The 15,470-nt window shown below is 45.7% G+C and overlaps 1 long non-coding RNA gene across 4 annotated transcripts; it reads right to left on the reverse strand.

Annotated features, from left to right (window-relative positions):
• Positions 1 to 979: 979 nt before the first annotated feature.
• On the reverse strand, positions 980 to 14,292 carry LOC128337888 (uncharacterized). 4 transcript variants are annotated; one of them, XR_008312462.1, is made up of 5 exons: positions 10,201 to 14,284; positions 8,979 to 9,646; positions 7,597 to 8,217; positions 4,280 to 7,493; positions 980 to 1,325 (listed from the first exon to the last, which is right to left on the reverse strand). It is a non-coding gene; the product is annotated as an uncharacterized LOC128337888 (long non-coding RNA). The 4 variants fall into 4 exon arrangements; XR_008312461.1 differs by having other exon boundaries at positions 4,280 to 6,325; positions 6,726 to 8,217; positions 10,201 to 14,283; XR_008312459.1 differs by having other exon boundaries at positions 981 to 1,325; positions 4,280 to 8,217; positions 10,201 to 14,283.
• Between the last annotated feature and the right edge of the window lie 1,178 nt (positions 14,293 to 15,470).

A 15,470-nucleotide genomic window follows, 5' to 3' on the forward strand; every position in this document is an offset into this window, starting at 1 on the left:
TGCCCCAGGTAAGAGAAGTTGTGTGCAGCTCTTGTTGATACCAATGGAAGAGAACTCCCCAATGGAGCCTGCCTTGGTTGACTAAACCAGGGGCTCTCAAGCTTGAGTCCCTGAATGTTGTTTGGGCTACAACTCCCATCATCCCCTGCAACTCCATGGGCGTGGTAGTCCAGCAACTTCTGGGGACCCAAGTTTGAGAAACTCAGCACTGCTGTTTTCATTTGAAAAAAATTAAAAAGTGAAAAGACAAAAAAACCTCAACAATCCAAACATCCCACATACTTAACATCACACCTGGCTTGACTATAACAAAGACAAATGCAATTATCTTTATGTAATCAAACTAGTCTAAGTAGCCAGGCCCACAAATTTTAGGCACCACCATCTCAGGGGACAAATGCTAATAGTTATTTTTGAGAATGCTGACCACCCACGCCCCGGTAAGGTAAGGTAATGTTCTCAAGTCGGTGTCTACTCCTGGTGCCCACAGAGCCCTGTGGTTGTATTTTGGTAGAATACCGGAGGGGTTGACCATGGCCTCCTTCCATGCAAAGTATGAGATGATGCCTTTCAGCATCTTCCTGTATCACTGCTGCCTGATATAGGAGTTTCCCACATTCTGGGAAATACACAAGTGGGGATTTGAACCAGCACCCTCTGGCTTGCTAGTGAAGTTACTTCCCTGCTGTGCCATTAAGTGGCTATCTACCCTCTCCCCACCCAAGATATGGGGGGGGGGAAGCAGCGAGCGCCCTGTTGCACTTACAGCTTGCTGTGTGTTCTCACCCCTTATCCCCACCCCCACATGATATGGGTAAATTTGCTGCCATTTTTGCACAGCGGAAAGGGTCAGGGCAGACTCAAATGGCCTTGCAATGCTCTTTTCCAGCTCTAGGGGTGTACACGCCTTGTCAAAAATCACCATGAGCACCCATCCACCCTCGAGATGGTACCGACCAGCTGGCTTATGTATTATTATACCTGTGCACAAGATGCTTTGCAGAATGGTGTGATTTTTTTTTAAAGGTCCTTGCCCCAATGAGCTTCCAATCAAAGTGACATCTGCAGCCCTAGCCTGTGACTCTTCGATGTCCATGGGTTTGCAGTTATGAAGCATGCCAGAAATGCACTCTGTAACCCAGCTCGGGTTACTCTTTCCTAACGGTGCTAGAACTCCGAGTTCTCTCTGTCGCTCATCTGTTTCCGGTTTTATCACAGAAGGCCCAACTGAACAAGCTTCCGTCTTCCAGCTTTCTAACTGTCACTCAACATCGCAGGAGGGCTTCATGCCGCCATCTTTGCTCAGGGCAGAAATTACCCAGTAGCTAGAGTGGGGGAAGGGTTACGTTAGGGATCATCCGCATAATTCTATCCCGAGGCTGAACAGGAAAGAGTCCAGCGGCTCCTTAAAGATGACACAGTCCTTGTGGCATTTCCTTCTGTGGACTGTGATGCATTGGACAAAGGAAGCACTAACCCACAGAAAACAAGATCCGAACATAAGAAGATACCAGCCACAGCTCCTAAGCACACCAAAGGTTTCAGAGTGACCCTAACAATTGAATGTGGTGGTGGTGGTGGTGGTGGTGGTGATGATGATATTTTATTTGTTAGCCACCCCCATAACAGGTTGTTCTTTGGATGGCTCATGGCACAACCTTAAGAAACATCCAGTAAGAATACATAAAACACAACAAAAAATACAAAACATTTTAAAATCAACTTTAAAATCAGTTTTTAAAACTCTGAACAGAAAGCTCTGAATGAGCCAGATACACCTGGAAAGTTGTGTACCATACAGATGATAGGACCACTGGAAGCTGCCTTCTACTGAGTCAGACCGTTGGCCCATCAGTGCAACTACCCAGACTGGCAGCGGCGAAAAAAATTCCCCCAATTCTAGAAAAGCTTAGCTTGTCCACATGGGGAAAAACAATTCCAATATGCATTCCATTACAGTAGGGGTGCCCAGAAGCTGGGCTATTGCATAGCAAAGGCCATTGTGGCAGGGGATGATGGGATTGGCAGTCCAACAACATCTTGGGACACCACCACCTCAACTTCTACTTATATACTGCTTTTCAACAAAGTTCCCAGAGAAGTAAAGAATGAATAAATAAGATGGTTCCCTGTCCCCAAAGGACTCACAAGCTAAAAAAGAAAAATAAGATATAAATATCAGCAACAGCCACTGGAAGGACACTGTGCTGGGGTTGGATAAGGCCAGTTGCTCTCTCCTTGCTCAATGCAAGAGCACCACCACTTTGGAAGATGCCTCTTTGCTCAGTAATTGACACAAAAGGGGCAGCCTAGGGGATGCAAGCATATAAGGAATCAGAAAGGGTGACCTGAAAGGTCGGGAAATGTGGCACCAGGACTGCCTGGCACTGCAAGCTGCAATCCAACAGGGGGAGCTGGAGGCCCACATCAAAGAGTGAGGTTTCCATCGGGATCTCTGCGTTGTATTCAGGCGCCATTGCCTGTGGCCTGAACTGTGCTCACATGGTGGCTGATCGATTGCACACTGGCTCCTGTGCCAAAGGAGGTCACCTTCAACACGAGGTTGATTGAGGCCTCATGGCATTGCACAAATGCCATCAGGCCAGCGGGAGTCTTCTTCCCAACATGGGAAGGCGGTTAGTGTAACAGCGTGGTGTAGTGGTGAGAGTGCTAGGCTAGGAGCGGGGAGACCCGAGTTCAAATCCCCATTCAGCCATGAGACTTGCTGGGTGACTCTGGGCCAGTCACTTCTCTCTCCACCTGACCTACTTCACAGGGTTGTTGTGAGGAGAAACTCAAGTATGTAGTATACCGCTCTGGGCTCCTTGGAGGAAGAGCAGGATATAAAATGTGAAATAAAAATTAAAAAAATAATCCCTGGCTATTGGCCACTGTGGCTGGGGATGATGGGAGTTGTAGTCCAAAATGGCTGTGGGGGTGGGGCTAAGTTGAGCAGGCCTGAAACAATATTGAGCTTGATGGATCAACAGTCTGACTTCCTGGAAGGCAGCTTTGTAAACTGCCAGGGGGTGGTGCTCAGCAGCAGAGCATCTGCTGTCCTCACTCACTTCCGGATTGTTGCTTTGCCTAACGTCCAGCCTGCAGAAGCTTTCTACTTAACTCAAAAGCTTGCTCACAGTTCTGACACTCTAATTAGTCCTGGTCATTTTATGACCCTGCAACTTTGCAATCCCCCCTCCCCGCCAATATTGCAGTCTGGCTACCTATAATTAAAAATGTGACCAGTTCTAATGGGGATGTCTGCTGCAGCGAAAACACTGCACGGCATGGAATCCCCCCCCCGCCTCTCTCGGCCAAGAATCACTGGGTGGGGTGTGTGTGTATATATATATAGAGAGAGAGAGAGAGAGCGCACACTAACAGTGGAATAAGGAGCTAGCATGCCCAAGAGAACAAGCATCACTGGTCAAGGCAGAATAGGGCAACCCCATTATGAGTTGAGAGCACGAGGAACCTTAGGACAGAGTGATAATAAATGGGATTTTCCGATAAAAGATCAGAAAGGTGTGTCCTCTACAGAAGCTTCTAGTGGAAGCTGTCTGCATGCCAGGAGGGCAACACCCACCACAAAGCAACGATGAAGGGTGGCAGGTGCCACCAAGATGTGTCCGACGACTGGCTGCCTGGGTAGCCCAGAGCTCAGAGGCCTTCTCCTGCAGCACAGTATCAGCAAGTCAAATGCGTTATTTTCTTTGCTGAGACAGGCTTGGAAAAACCTGGCCCGGGACTGTTTCAAAGGAAAATCACAGTAGCCCCATGGTAAGTGAGCGCATGGTGTGTAATGAGCATCCTTTAGGGTCACATTCCATGGCGTTTAACAGCCTACGGAGTAGGAAGATCCCTAGAATGGTGATATTCATTGGTGAAGACACTGTAGGGTGCGTTTTTGTCAGTGGAAGGAGAAATGGGTATGTACACTGGATCAGGAGCTGGGTTCTGGAGCCTTGGCTACTCGCTGGACTTTTCTCAATCTCTTTTAACATTGCCTCTAACATAATACAACTTCTGCAAGACTTGAATTTTTGAACTGTAAATTGTTTTTTTTTAACTTCTTTTCTTTTCAAACTACACATGTATCTGGCTGCATATTTTTAAGAGCCTTACAGAACAAGACTGGCAGCACTCGGGCCTACCTCCTCTCCCCCCCACCCGCCCACTACCCTTCCAACATAAAAGATTGCTGGGATGAGGTGGGAATTGGCCTCTGAGGTATGTTGTCCCCTTATTTATTCTGAAGTTTGTATTGTCAAGCACTTACTGTGTCCCTCAGACAGAAACCAACCGCACAAAACTTGCTACTCTTTAATTAACGGGTCCTCCCTTTAAAAAGAAAAACGAAATTAGTTCAGTCCAATTCTGTCATGTATTGCTCTCTTTGGAGCAGCCCAAGGATCAGGATTCACCACCGGAAGAGGGACCCTCTCTCTCTTTGCATCCGATCAGAGAGTTGCACGTCAGACCCATGAGGTTGTCCAAAAGTTTAGCAACAGCAGAAGTGTACAAGGTGAAGCCAAGGCAGTCTTTTACAATAACTTCTTTCAAACATTTGACTAGGCCAAACATTTAATACACATTACAGAAAAGAAGAACCCGGGTTCCACATGAATGTTTTACAGAGTATTAAATCCACAGATTGTTCACATAAAGAACACAAAGAGAATAATTTCCAAGTAATAGGAGATGACCCTGTCCATGTCCGTCAGTAACGTAGACCAAGGAAGCATCACTGCCCATGGCAGCCACTGCTGAAACTACAGGGAAGAGGTTACCAGCACTTCACCCTGAGCGTAGGACTTCAGCTCCTACATCCCTATGATACTGCAGTAAAAATAATTTGCAATATGTCCACACGAGTCTCTTTTGGGAAGAAAAGCAGCTACAGAGACAAGTTTACACAGCTTGAAATTGTACGTCCAACATCCTTATAAGCAAATAAAAACATCTAAGTGTAGGTCAATACATATTACCGACAGGCATTTTTAAACAGTCTGCCCTCCGGGGTAGGATATTCACATGAAATCAAAATTCATCCCCAGTTTACATAGCAATGCATATAAACCAACCTGCTAGGGGGAAAGAACATCTGGAAAAAAGATCTAAACATGAATATGTACATTAGCCATTTTTATACACTTCTGATTTTCTGAGGAATTCATCCATACTCCACATAACAATCCATTTAGATCAACCTGCTGGGGTAAAAAAAAAAAGCTGAAGACACATTAATATTTACTCTCGCTTCTTTGGAACTGATTTATGTATCAACATTCAAAATGCACCACAAAATATCCTTTAAGTGTGCAAGTGTTAAATATTAGTGTTAGTTCCAAACATTACAAAGAAGAGAGCTGGTCTTGTGGTAGCAAGCATGACTTGTCCCCTTAAGCTTAGCAGGATCCACCCTGGTTGCATATCCCTGGCAGCATCTCCAAGACAGGGCTGAGAGAGATTCCTGCCTGCAACCTTGGAGAAGCCGCTGCCAGTCTGTGTAGACAATACTGAGCGAGATGGACCTATGGTCTGACTCAGTATATGGCAGCTTCCTGTGTTCCTATTTTTTCAGATCCACTGAAAATATACCCACGCAAAGCAGCCATCTCAGAAAATTTGCCCAAAGAAAAATTCTTCTTTTCCTCTAATCACAGTTTCAAATATTGTAATTTTCTGGTAATTTTAATAGTGCTTGTATCTGGGTTTCCCGTTTTAATGTTTTTAATCCTGGCTGTTGTGTTATGTCTGTTTTATCTGTGGTTCTTGTTTAATTCTTTTTATTGTGCTTATCTGTGTTTTGCATTTATTAGCGAGGTTGGGAGTCTTTTGCATTTAGTAGTGGGTTTATTTCTTATTATTTTATTTTATTTTGCATTTAGTAGTGTTTCAGGTGTTTTTTCCTTCCATTTAAGTAGAACAGGGTTGCATTTAGAAGTGATAGGTTTAGCAGCAGTGTATTGAATGCATAGGATAGAAAAATTATTTGTATATTTCTTTCTTTATCAGGCATTAACAGTTCGTCAGCAAAACATATTCCAACCTAACTTACCTCCCACGGCTCTCTGAAGAGCAAGCAAATAAGAAAGTCATGCTTGAAGCCTCTGGTTACAGCCAGTGTCTTAGGTATTTATCTGAAAGAAAGCCTTAAATTGATAGCACAATTATGATGATGATTACAAATATTTACACTTTTCAACAAGGTGTTCTCAAAGTGATTTATGTAAGAAAAGAAGAAGGTTCTTTGACCCAAAAGGGCTCACAAGGTTTTGCTAGACATGGCTTCTGTACTGTTGCCTCCTTTCATTCTTGAAATCTGTTGGAAAGGAATATTTTATGTCATTTATTTTGAAGAGCAGGATATCTCCCATCTTGCAGGCAATAAGAGAAGTTTGCTAAGGATTAAATCTTAGATGTATTGGGCAATGTACTTCTCAAAGTTCTTTCATTTTAACCATCTTGCAAAAATCAAAATGTAGTAAATATTGGATGACATGACATCAAAATTACCCAAAGGAAGCTGGATTAGTCTACTCTAAAGTAACTTACTTTAGTTACTCATGAGTGGTATTATTGAGGAAGTTAGTCTGCTTGTCATCCACTGACTATATAGATCTTGTATACATTCTACAATGATGAGAAGCCTTGTCATTTAAGGCATTGGCACACCTTTCTATTACACCCTGAGAGTTCCCTTTTTGTTGGTCTTTCTTTACCTTGGTACTGTCTCGGTTTTTCAGGTGCACCATCTTTTTAACTCTGTCTTTGAACCAAAATCACCACTCAGGAATGGAGATCCCTGCGATGTGTGCGGGAACTCTGTTTCTTCCTGCCAGGCATGCTGCAAAACATACTTGGGAAGATAAGATGGAACACACACAAAGCATGTTCCTTTCCTTGCAAGCCAGCCACCCTCTCAGAGATCATGATGGTTCACAAAGCTGTTGGGAGAATACACATGAAGCATCAGTTCTACAGCTCCTGGATTCACAGTTTTTAGAGACTGAAGGAACTCAAGCCAGTAGCCTTGAGTGACATAGCCCCAGATCTCACAGAACTTTCTGAGGATAGAATGCAATATGCATGAAGCATGTTCCTACTCATATGAGCTTCTGTAGCCTCCTTGCACTGTTGCTTGAAATCTGTGGGGAAAGAACAAGATACAACTTTTATTTTCAAATGTGGGCCATTTTAAACTCATTTTTACACTAGGCAGCCCTTATTCCCTGAGAGTTCTCTTTTTGTTCACCTGTGTGCTCTTCACCTTGGTCCGGTCCCTGTCTCTGAGCCTTACCTATCACAGAGGCCTCTTCATTCAAACGTCAGCACCCGGGCATGGAAGTTGTAAGGAGACATGTGCCAACTCTTCTTTCTTTGTGCCAAAACTTACCACAAAAGCTTACTGAGAGGACAGAAAGCAACCCTCATGAAGCATGTTCCATTCAAGAGAGCCACCATCTTAGAGTTTATGCTGCCTCCCACAGCTGTGGAAAAAATAAAGAAACCTGAAGCTTCTGTTGGTAACCCCTGAAATGTAGTGATTTCTGGGCCCTGAGTTCTGCAGCCCCAAGGCTGACTTCTCGTTACCTTCTTCCGTTCCTGCCCGAGATGCTTGCTGTTCTTTCTTGGCTTGTGTGTCATCGCCTTCTTTCATTCTTTCCTGAAATCTGTTGGAAAAGAGCAAGTTATGTCATTTATTTTGAATTGTGCTAAATATCAAATTCTTATCTTATTTACTTATAACCTTAGGAGGTTGCTAAGGATTGAATCTTGGATAATAGGATAATAATAAAACTTTTCAACATCACCACTCGGGCATGGAGGTCCTTGAGAAAAGTGCACCAATTCTGTTCCTTCTTGCCAAACCGTTGCTCAGGGGACAGAATGGAACACGCATGAAGCATGTTCCATTCAAGACAGCCACCATCTTAAATCCATTGAGAGAATATAGAAGCCTGAAGCTTCCAACACGCAAGAAGGATGTTAGATTCAGGACAGCCACCATTTCAGATGATGATGCCAGACAAAGCTGGTGGGAGGATAAAGAAAGAGGGAGAATAAGGATTCCTGTGGAGAGCCCCTATATCCAGTGTCTTCTAGGGCTTGGCTTATGCAGCGCTTGGTTTGTCTTATATTGCATGTTGTTGCCTCTTCTCATTCTCTCTTGAGACTCCTTTACTTCTTTCTTGCAGTCTGGAGAAGAGAAATCTGTAGGAAAGGAAGAAAGATTTTGGGGTGGGAAATATGGCATCTTTCTCTTGTAACATGAGACAGTTGCTAAGGATTATTTGTTTATTCAGCATATTCATAAACTGCCCAAACCACACATCTCTGGGCAGTTGACAATAAAGCATCACGCATTAAACACAAAGTTAATTACTACATATCAGATTTTGTGGATAATGAGCTGTTCACAATTGTTTCATTTTTATATTAACCCGTGACAATCCATGTCTAATGAATGCTGAGCAAACATTTCAGATACACAGTCTTCAGTCTTCTGATGAAGCGCTTCATAATAGGATACAATTCCGCATCAAGGGAATTTATTTTCCTGTGAGATCATCTCATACACCCGAAGAGTTCACTTTTAGTTGGTCCAGTTGTGTAATTTATTCGGAAGTGAGGGCAATATCATATCCTTATTTTATGAGGATTTTGCCTAAGGAGTGGATCATCATCAAAAACCTGCACATAATGCCGTGATACAGCTGGGGGCAGGGCCGGACTGGGGGCACTGAGAGGGCGCCGGAATGTATGTGGGGAGGGCGCCAGGTTTTGAGCAGAATAGGTAATTAAGGGTGAGAGTTGGGGCGCAGGGGCACCGTGTGGGTAGGGCGCACCGGGAATATGCCCTGTTGCCCTGTGGGCCAGTCCGAGCCTGGCTGGGGGTGGGGTAGGCGTGTTGGCAGATTGTCACTTATACCCAGAGAGTGCTCTTTTTGCTCCCATCTGTCTCTGAGCCTTACCTGCCAGGTCGGCCTCTTGGGAGGAGGGAATGGTCCAGAAGCAAACTCAGGCACGGTAGTCATTGGGACACATGGACCGACTCGGTTTCTTCTTGCCAAATTTGCCACGAAGCATTGTCGAGGGGCTACAATAGGACATGCATGAAGCATGTTCCATTAAAGGCAGCCACCATGTTAGAGTATATGTAGCCAAAGGTGTTTGGGGGAATAAAAAAGCCTGCACCTTCTAACACGCATGAAGCATGTTCTGTTAAAGGCAGTCACTATTTTAGAGGTGATGCTGCCCACCACAGCTGTTTTGTGTTGTGCTTTGTCTGTCATGTTGTATGTGTGTTTCTTGGATGTTTTGTAATGTCTTGTGAGCTGCCCAGAGAACACTTAATACTCTTGGGACAATAAAGAAGCCTGATGCTTCGTCTATGTGTGTGTGTGTGCTATGTCTGGAGTGTTGTATGTGTGTTTATTGGATGTTTTGCCATGTTGTGTTGTGAACTGCCCAGAGAACATTTATTATTCTTGGGACAATAAAGAAGCCTGATGCTTCGTCTGTGTGTGTGTGTGTGTGCGCGCGCGCGCACGTTTATGTATGTATATGTGTGTGTGTTGTTTGCTCCTTTCATGTCTTCTTAGCTTCTGAGACGTTGCCTCCTTTGGTAGTTTCTTGAAGTCTGTTGGAAAAGAGCAAAGGGTGTCATTTATTCTGAAGTAAGGGCCATTCACAGTCTTATTGGGATTTTGCCTAAATACTTTCCCCAGTTCTTTGTGTTTATCAGGTTGTAACTTTCATTGTCTAAGAAATACTGAACAAACATTTTTGGTATACATTCTTCAGCCCTCTTATGAAAAGCCTTATCACAAAATGCAATGGTGCAGCAAGGGATCCTTTTTCTGATATATTTTGTCCTAGAACCTGGGTTTCCTTTTTTTGTTGCTTCATTCTCTGTTTTTGAGACTTACCTGTCACTCAGGCCTCTTGGGACGCGAAAATGTTCCAAAACCACTACTCAGGCACAGTAGTTAATGGACACATGCACCAATTCTATTTCTTTTTGCCAAGCTGCCACAAAGTGTTGTTGAGTGGGTAGAACAGAACACACATGAAGTGTATTCATTCAAGTCAGCCCCTAAATCGGAGATGCTGGGGATTCTTTTTCTGGTATATTTTGTCCTAGAACCCGGGTTTCCCTTTTTTGTTGCTCCATTCTCTGTTTTTGAGACTTACCTGTCACTCAGGCCTCTTGGGAAGAGAAAATGTTCCAAAAGCACTACTCAGAACTGCCACAAAGCATTGTTGAGAGGGTAGAACAGAACACACATGAAGTGTATTCATTCAAGTCAGCCCCTAAATCAGAGATGCTGGCTAGCAGAATTATAAAGATACCTGATTTTTCTAACATATATGAAGCGTCTTCCTTACAAGCCAGCCACCATATTATAGATTGTGATGCCTCCCACAGCTCTGTAATGTATTAGGTTTTTATGCCGCCTCACCTAGATGGCTCTTGCAGTTCACAGATATAAAAAGATAAAAACTAATGACTCATTAAACCAAATCTGAGAGGCTAAGAAGAGTATTTTTTCTTCAGTTGAGAGAATCTAGAAGCCTGGAGCTTCCCACATGCATGAAGCATGTTCCATTCAAGCCCACTGCAAAATTAGAGATCATGCTGCCTCAGAAAGGTGTTGGCAGAATCTAGAAGCCTCAAGCTTCTAATGCACATGAAGGGTGCCATTCAAGCCAGCCACTATCTTAGGAGTTATGCTGCCTTACACAGCTGTCGGGAGAATAAAGAAGTCTCAGGTTTCTTTTTGTTGTACCCCAACAAAGAGAGGTTCTTTTCTGGGCCAGTAGCCAAACACTTCACCAGCCGAGAAGGATTTAAAAGGCTTTCTTAGCTCTATAGTAGCAAAGGTCTTGGCAGCTATCGCTCGTCCAAGCTCGTCCCGATCATTTACAAGCATGACATATTTATAGCCTAGGAGATAGTGCATAGGTACTGCCCTTTTCCTTTGTCTGGACTTTCTGTAAATTTCCAGCTAACTTCTGCGCATGTATTCTTTTAGGTGAATACCTCATCACCTTCTTATCTAGTCTCTCCTGGCCCTCCTTGGCACAGAAAAGCAACTCCTTATAAGGAACCCCCTAGGCCCCCCTTACACAGACAGAATATATGAAAGGTAACATGGCTTTGGTCCGGTTCAGGCCTACACCATTTGGACAGTCTCAAATCACACTGAGTTTTCTCAGACTAAAATGGCCCAGTCTGTTGTTACACAGTCCCTGGCCTCACGGGATTCTCTGCTACAGCCCCTGTGCCGTTGCGCTCAGAAGTCCTGCCCTACGCTGTCCACAGTTATAACATTAGTATGCAGAGAGAAAGCTCTAATAGTGGACAGGTTTTCACCGTGATGCAGAAGACTGTGGCGCCCCAGCGTTCTGAGGACGGGGAGAATCTGTTGCGTTTTACCCTCTGCAGACAAAATGCGATAAATGTGGGCAATGAGGTGGCAGGGCTTTTGTACACGTCAGCACGGCTGCAGCATCCTCAGAGGGGAGTTGAGGATTTGGGGCAAGAAGAAGCACAAGCAGAGAGGTGAACTCCATTTCCCCTCAGAGATTTTTTTTTAGCAGGGGGCTTGAAGCCCACATTCGCACTTTAAAAAAAAAAATTTCTGACAGAGTAGCAGGGCTTAAGTGGTTTCCTCCTTTTCCTAAGGCAACAGAGATTACTATTATTGTTGAGGTAAAGTCCAAGGCTGAGCATAAAGCCCTTCTTTGCACTGTCCTGAAGACAGCCTTCCCTCAGAAACTATTCCTGTTATTGTTAAGGCAAAGTCCAAGGCTGAGCATAAAGCCCGTCCTTGCACTGTCCTGAAGACAGCCTTCCCTCAGAAACTATTCCTATTATTGTTGAGGTAAAATTCCAGGCTGGGCATAAAGCCCTTCTTTGGACTGTCCTGAAGACAGCCTTCCCTCAGAAACTATTCCTGTTATTGTTGAGGCAAAGTCCAAGGCTGGGCATGGAGCCCTTCCTTGCACTGTCCTGAAGACAGCCTTCCCTCAGAAACTATTCCTATTATTGTTAAGGCAAAGTCCAAGGCTGAGCATAAAGCCCTTCTTTGGACTGTCCTGAAGACAGCCTTCCCTCAGAAACTATTCCTGTTATTGTTGAGGTAAAATTCCAGGCTGGGCATAAAGCCCTTCTTTGGACTGTCCTGAAGACAGCCTTCCCTCAGAAACTATTCCTGTTATTGTTGAGGCAAAGTCCAAGGCTGGGCATGGAGCCCTTCCTTGCACTGTCCTGAAGACAGCCTTCCCTCAGAAACTATTCCTATTATTGTTAAGGCAAAGTCCAAGGCTGAGCATAAAGCCCTTCTTTGGACTGTCCTGAAGACAGCCTTCCCTCAGAAACTATTCCTGTTATTGTTGAGGCAAAGTCCCAGGCTGGGCATGGAGCCCTTCCTTGCACTGTCCTGAAGACAGCCTTCCCTCAGAAACTATTCCTATTATTGTTAAGGCAAAGTCCAAGGCTGAGCATAAAGCCCTTCTTTGGACTGTCCTGAAGACAGCCTTCCCTCAGAAACTATTCCTGTTATTGTTGAGGCAAAGTCCAAGGCTGGGCATGGAGCCCTTCCTTGCACTGTCCTGAAGACAGCCTTCCCTCAGAAACTATTCCTATTATTGTTAAGGCAAAGTCCAAGGCTGAGCATAAAGCCCTTCTTTGGACTGTCCTGAAGACAGCCTTCCCTCAGAAACTATTCCTGTTATTGTTAAGGCAAAGTCCAAGGCTGAGCATAAAGCCCTTCTTTGGACTGTCCTGAAGACAGCCTTCCCTCAGAAACTATTCCTGTTATTGTTGAGGCAAAGTCCAAGGCTGGGCATGGAGCCCTTCCTTGCACTGTCCTGAAGACAGCCTTCCCTCAGAAACTATTCCTATTATTGTTAAGGCAAAGTCCAAGGCTGAGCATAAAGCCCTTCTTTGGACTGTCCTGAAGACAGCCTTCCCTCAGAAACTATTCCTGTTATTGTTGAGGCAAAGTCCCAGGCTGGGCATGGAGCCCTTCCTTGCACTGTCCTGAAGACAGCCTTCCCTCAGAAACTATTCCTATTATTGTTAAGGCAAAGTCCAAGGCTGAGCATAAAGCCCTTCTTTGGACTGTCCTGAAGACAGCCTTCCCTCAGAAACTATTCCTGTTATTGTTGAGGCAAAGTCCAAGGCTGGGCATGGAGCCCTTCCTTGCACTGTCCTGAAGACAGCCTTCCCTCAGAAACTATTCCTATTATTGTTAAGGCAAAGTCCAAGGCTGAGCATAAAGCCCTTCTTTGGACTGTCCTGAAGACAGCCTTCCCTCAGAAACTATTCCTGTTATTGTTGAGGCAAAGTCCCAGGCTGGGCATGGAGCCCTTCCTTGCACTGTCCTGAAGACAGCCTTCCCTCAGAAACTATTCGTATTATTGTTGAGGTAGAGTCCAAGGCTGAGCATAAAGCCCGTCCTTGCACTGTCCTGAAGACAGCCTTCCCTCAGAAACTATTCCTATTATTGTTGAGGCAAAGTCCCAGGCTGGGCATGGAGCCCTTCCTTGCACTGTCCTGAAGACAGCCTTCCCTCAGAAACTATTCCTGTTATTGTTGAGGCAAAGTCCAAGGCTGAGCATAAAGCCCTTCCTTGCACTGTCCTGAAGACAGCCTTCCCTCAGAAACTATTCCTGTTATTGTTGAGGCAAAGTCCAAGGCTGGGCATGGAGCCCTTCTTTGCACTGTCCTGAAGACAGCCTTCCCTCAGAAACTATTCCTGTTATTGTTGAGGCAAAGTCCAAGGCTGGGCATGGAGCCCTTCCTTGCACTGTCCTGAAGACAGCCTTCCCTCAGATAATTTTTTGTTGAAGTAAAGGCCAAGGCTGGGCATGGAGCCCTTCCTTGCAGTGCCTCGGAGGCTTGTCCTCGACCTAGTTGGTTTTCCAATGGCAAAGTGGCCGTGGAGCTTGAAGCCCCCTAGTTCCTGCCACCGCCTCGGCACTAGGCGCTCCTTTCCAGGAGTCTGGCAGCGTAGCTGAGGTGGTCTTCGGCGAGTCTTCTTCTTCCCTTGGGTTCCTTCTCCTGAGGCAGCGAGCAAAAGCCGCCTCAGCTGTCTGCAATCTCAAATTAGGCGCGCTCGAGGCTCTTCGCCTCAGCTGTGGGGGGGCGGAGCCGTCTGTCAAGCAGTCCGCCAATGGGAGACTCGTGATGTCATCCAGGCAGCCAATCCGGGAAGCGGGCTGGGCTCTCTGGGGTCGGTGGCGGAGTAGCGGGAGGCGCGCGCGTGGAAAGACCGCCCAAATCTCCCCCCTCGAACTTCTGCGTGGCGCTGCAGTCTCTGCGCCTGCGCAGCTCGAGTACCACCCGCCTCCGTTTTTATGGCCGCTTTTGGGACGTAGGTTTTCCGCATGCGCAGTACGAGCTGGGGACGGCGGGGCTTCTGACGTCACGGCCACTCTCGGAGGGTGTTAAAATCGCTGCTTTTTATTTTCGTTTTTTTAATTGGGTTTTTTTTTTTTACAACTAGAGTGGTTTGTACAGCGGTTGTGATTATTTCAAGAAAAACAGATCTGTTAATGAGTTCAAGGTTAATCGGTCCGCGAGATGGATTCTTCTGCGCCTGCGTAGGACGCATCATCAGCACGAGATTGCTGCCTGTCGTGTCGTGCTTGTGTGCATTGCAGAAGGTCCCCGGTTCAGTCCTGGCAGCATCTCCAGCTAGGGCTGGGAGAGACCCCTGTCTGAAACCTTGGGGCGCTGCTGCTGCCAGTCAGTGTGGACAATCCTGAGGATGGACCAAGCGTCTGACTCAGCAGAAGGCCGCTTCCCTCCCTTCCTAAGAGGTTGGGAAACCACCCAGAAAGCATATATTTAAGACAACGAAAATTTTTTTTGAACCAGCAAACTGCCAAAGCATACAGCACGTTACCAAAGCACAATTATATACAAAGAGGTTGTTTGTACACTGTACGCTGCCAGTCTGTGTAAACAATATTGAGTTAGATGGACCAATGGTCTGACTCAGTATATGGCAGCTTGCTATGTCTCCAGGATAGGGCTGAGAGAGACTCTTCCTGCATGTTCCTATGTGCATCATAGATATGCAAAGTTTCACACACAAGGGTTGGGCAACCCACAGGGTTATAAAGTATATGCAGGCAGTATTGCAACTCGGGGGAAAAGGTTTCAAGAACTGGGAATGGCAAGAATCAGGGAATTGCGGGTGGGGGTGGTTGCGTCCCACGTGCCTTTTCCACAATTGCATGGGCAGAAATCTGGCCCCCAATGGGGATGGGAATAAGCAGGGGAATGTCGATCACCGGCTGGAATCACCAGCAGCAGGGGAAGCTTTTCCTGGCGTGGAAGTAAAGACACGGTGTGTGTGTGTGTGTGTGTGTGTGTGTGTGTGTGCGCGTTCACCTGCTGAATGTCAGCCTGGTTGCTGCAGAGCCCGGCAATTGGCCATTGGGGGGAG

This window comes from Hemicordylus capensis, chromosome 15 (assembly GCF_027244095.1).
Source record: "Hemicordylus capensis ecotype Gifberg chromosome 15, rHemCap1.1.pri, whole genome shotgun sequence".
Classification (NCBI taxonomy): Eukaryota; Metazoa; Chordata; class Lepidosauria; order Squamata; family Cordylidae; genus Hemicordylus; species Hemicordylus capensis.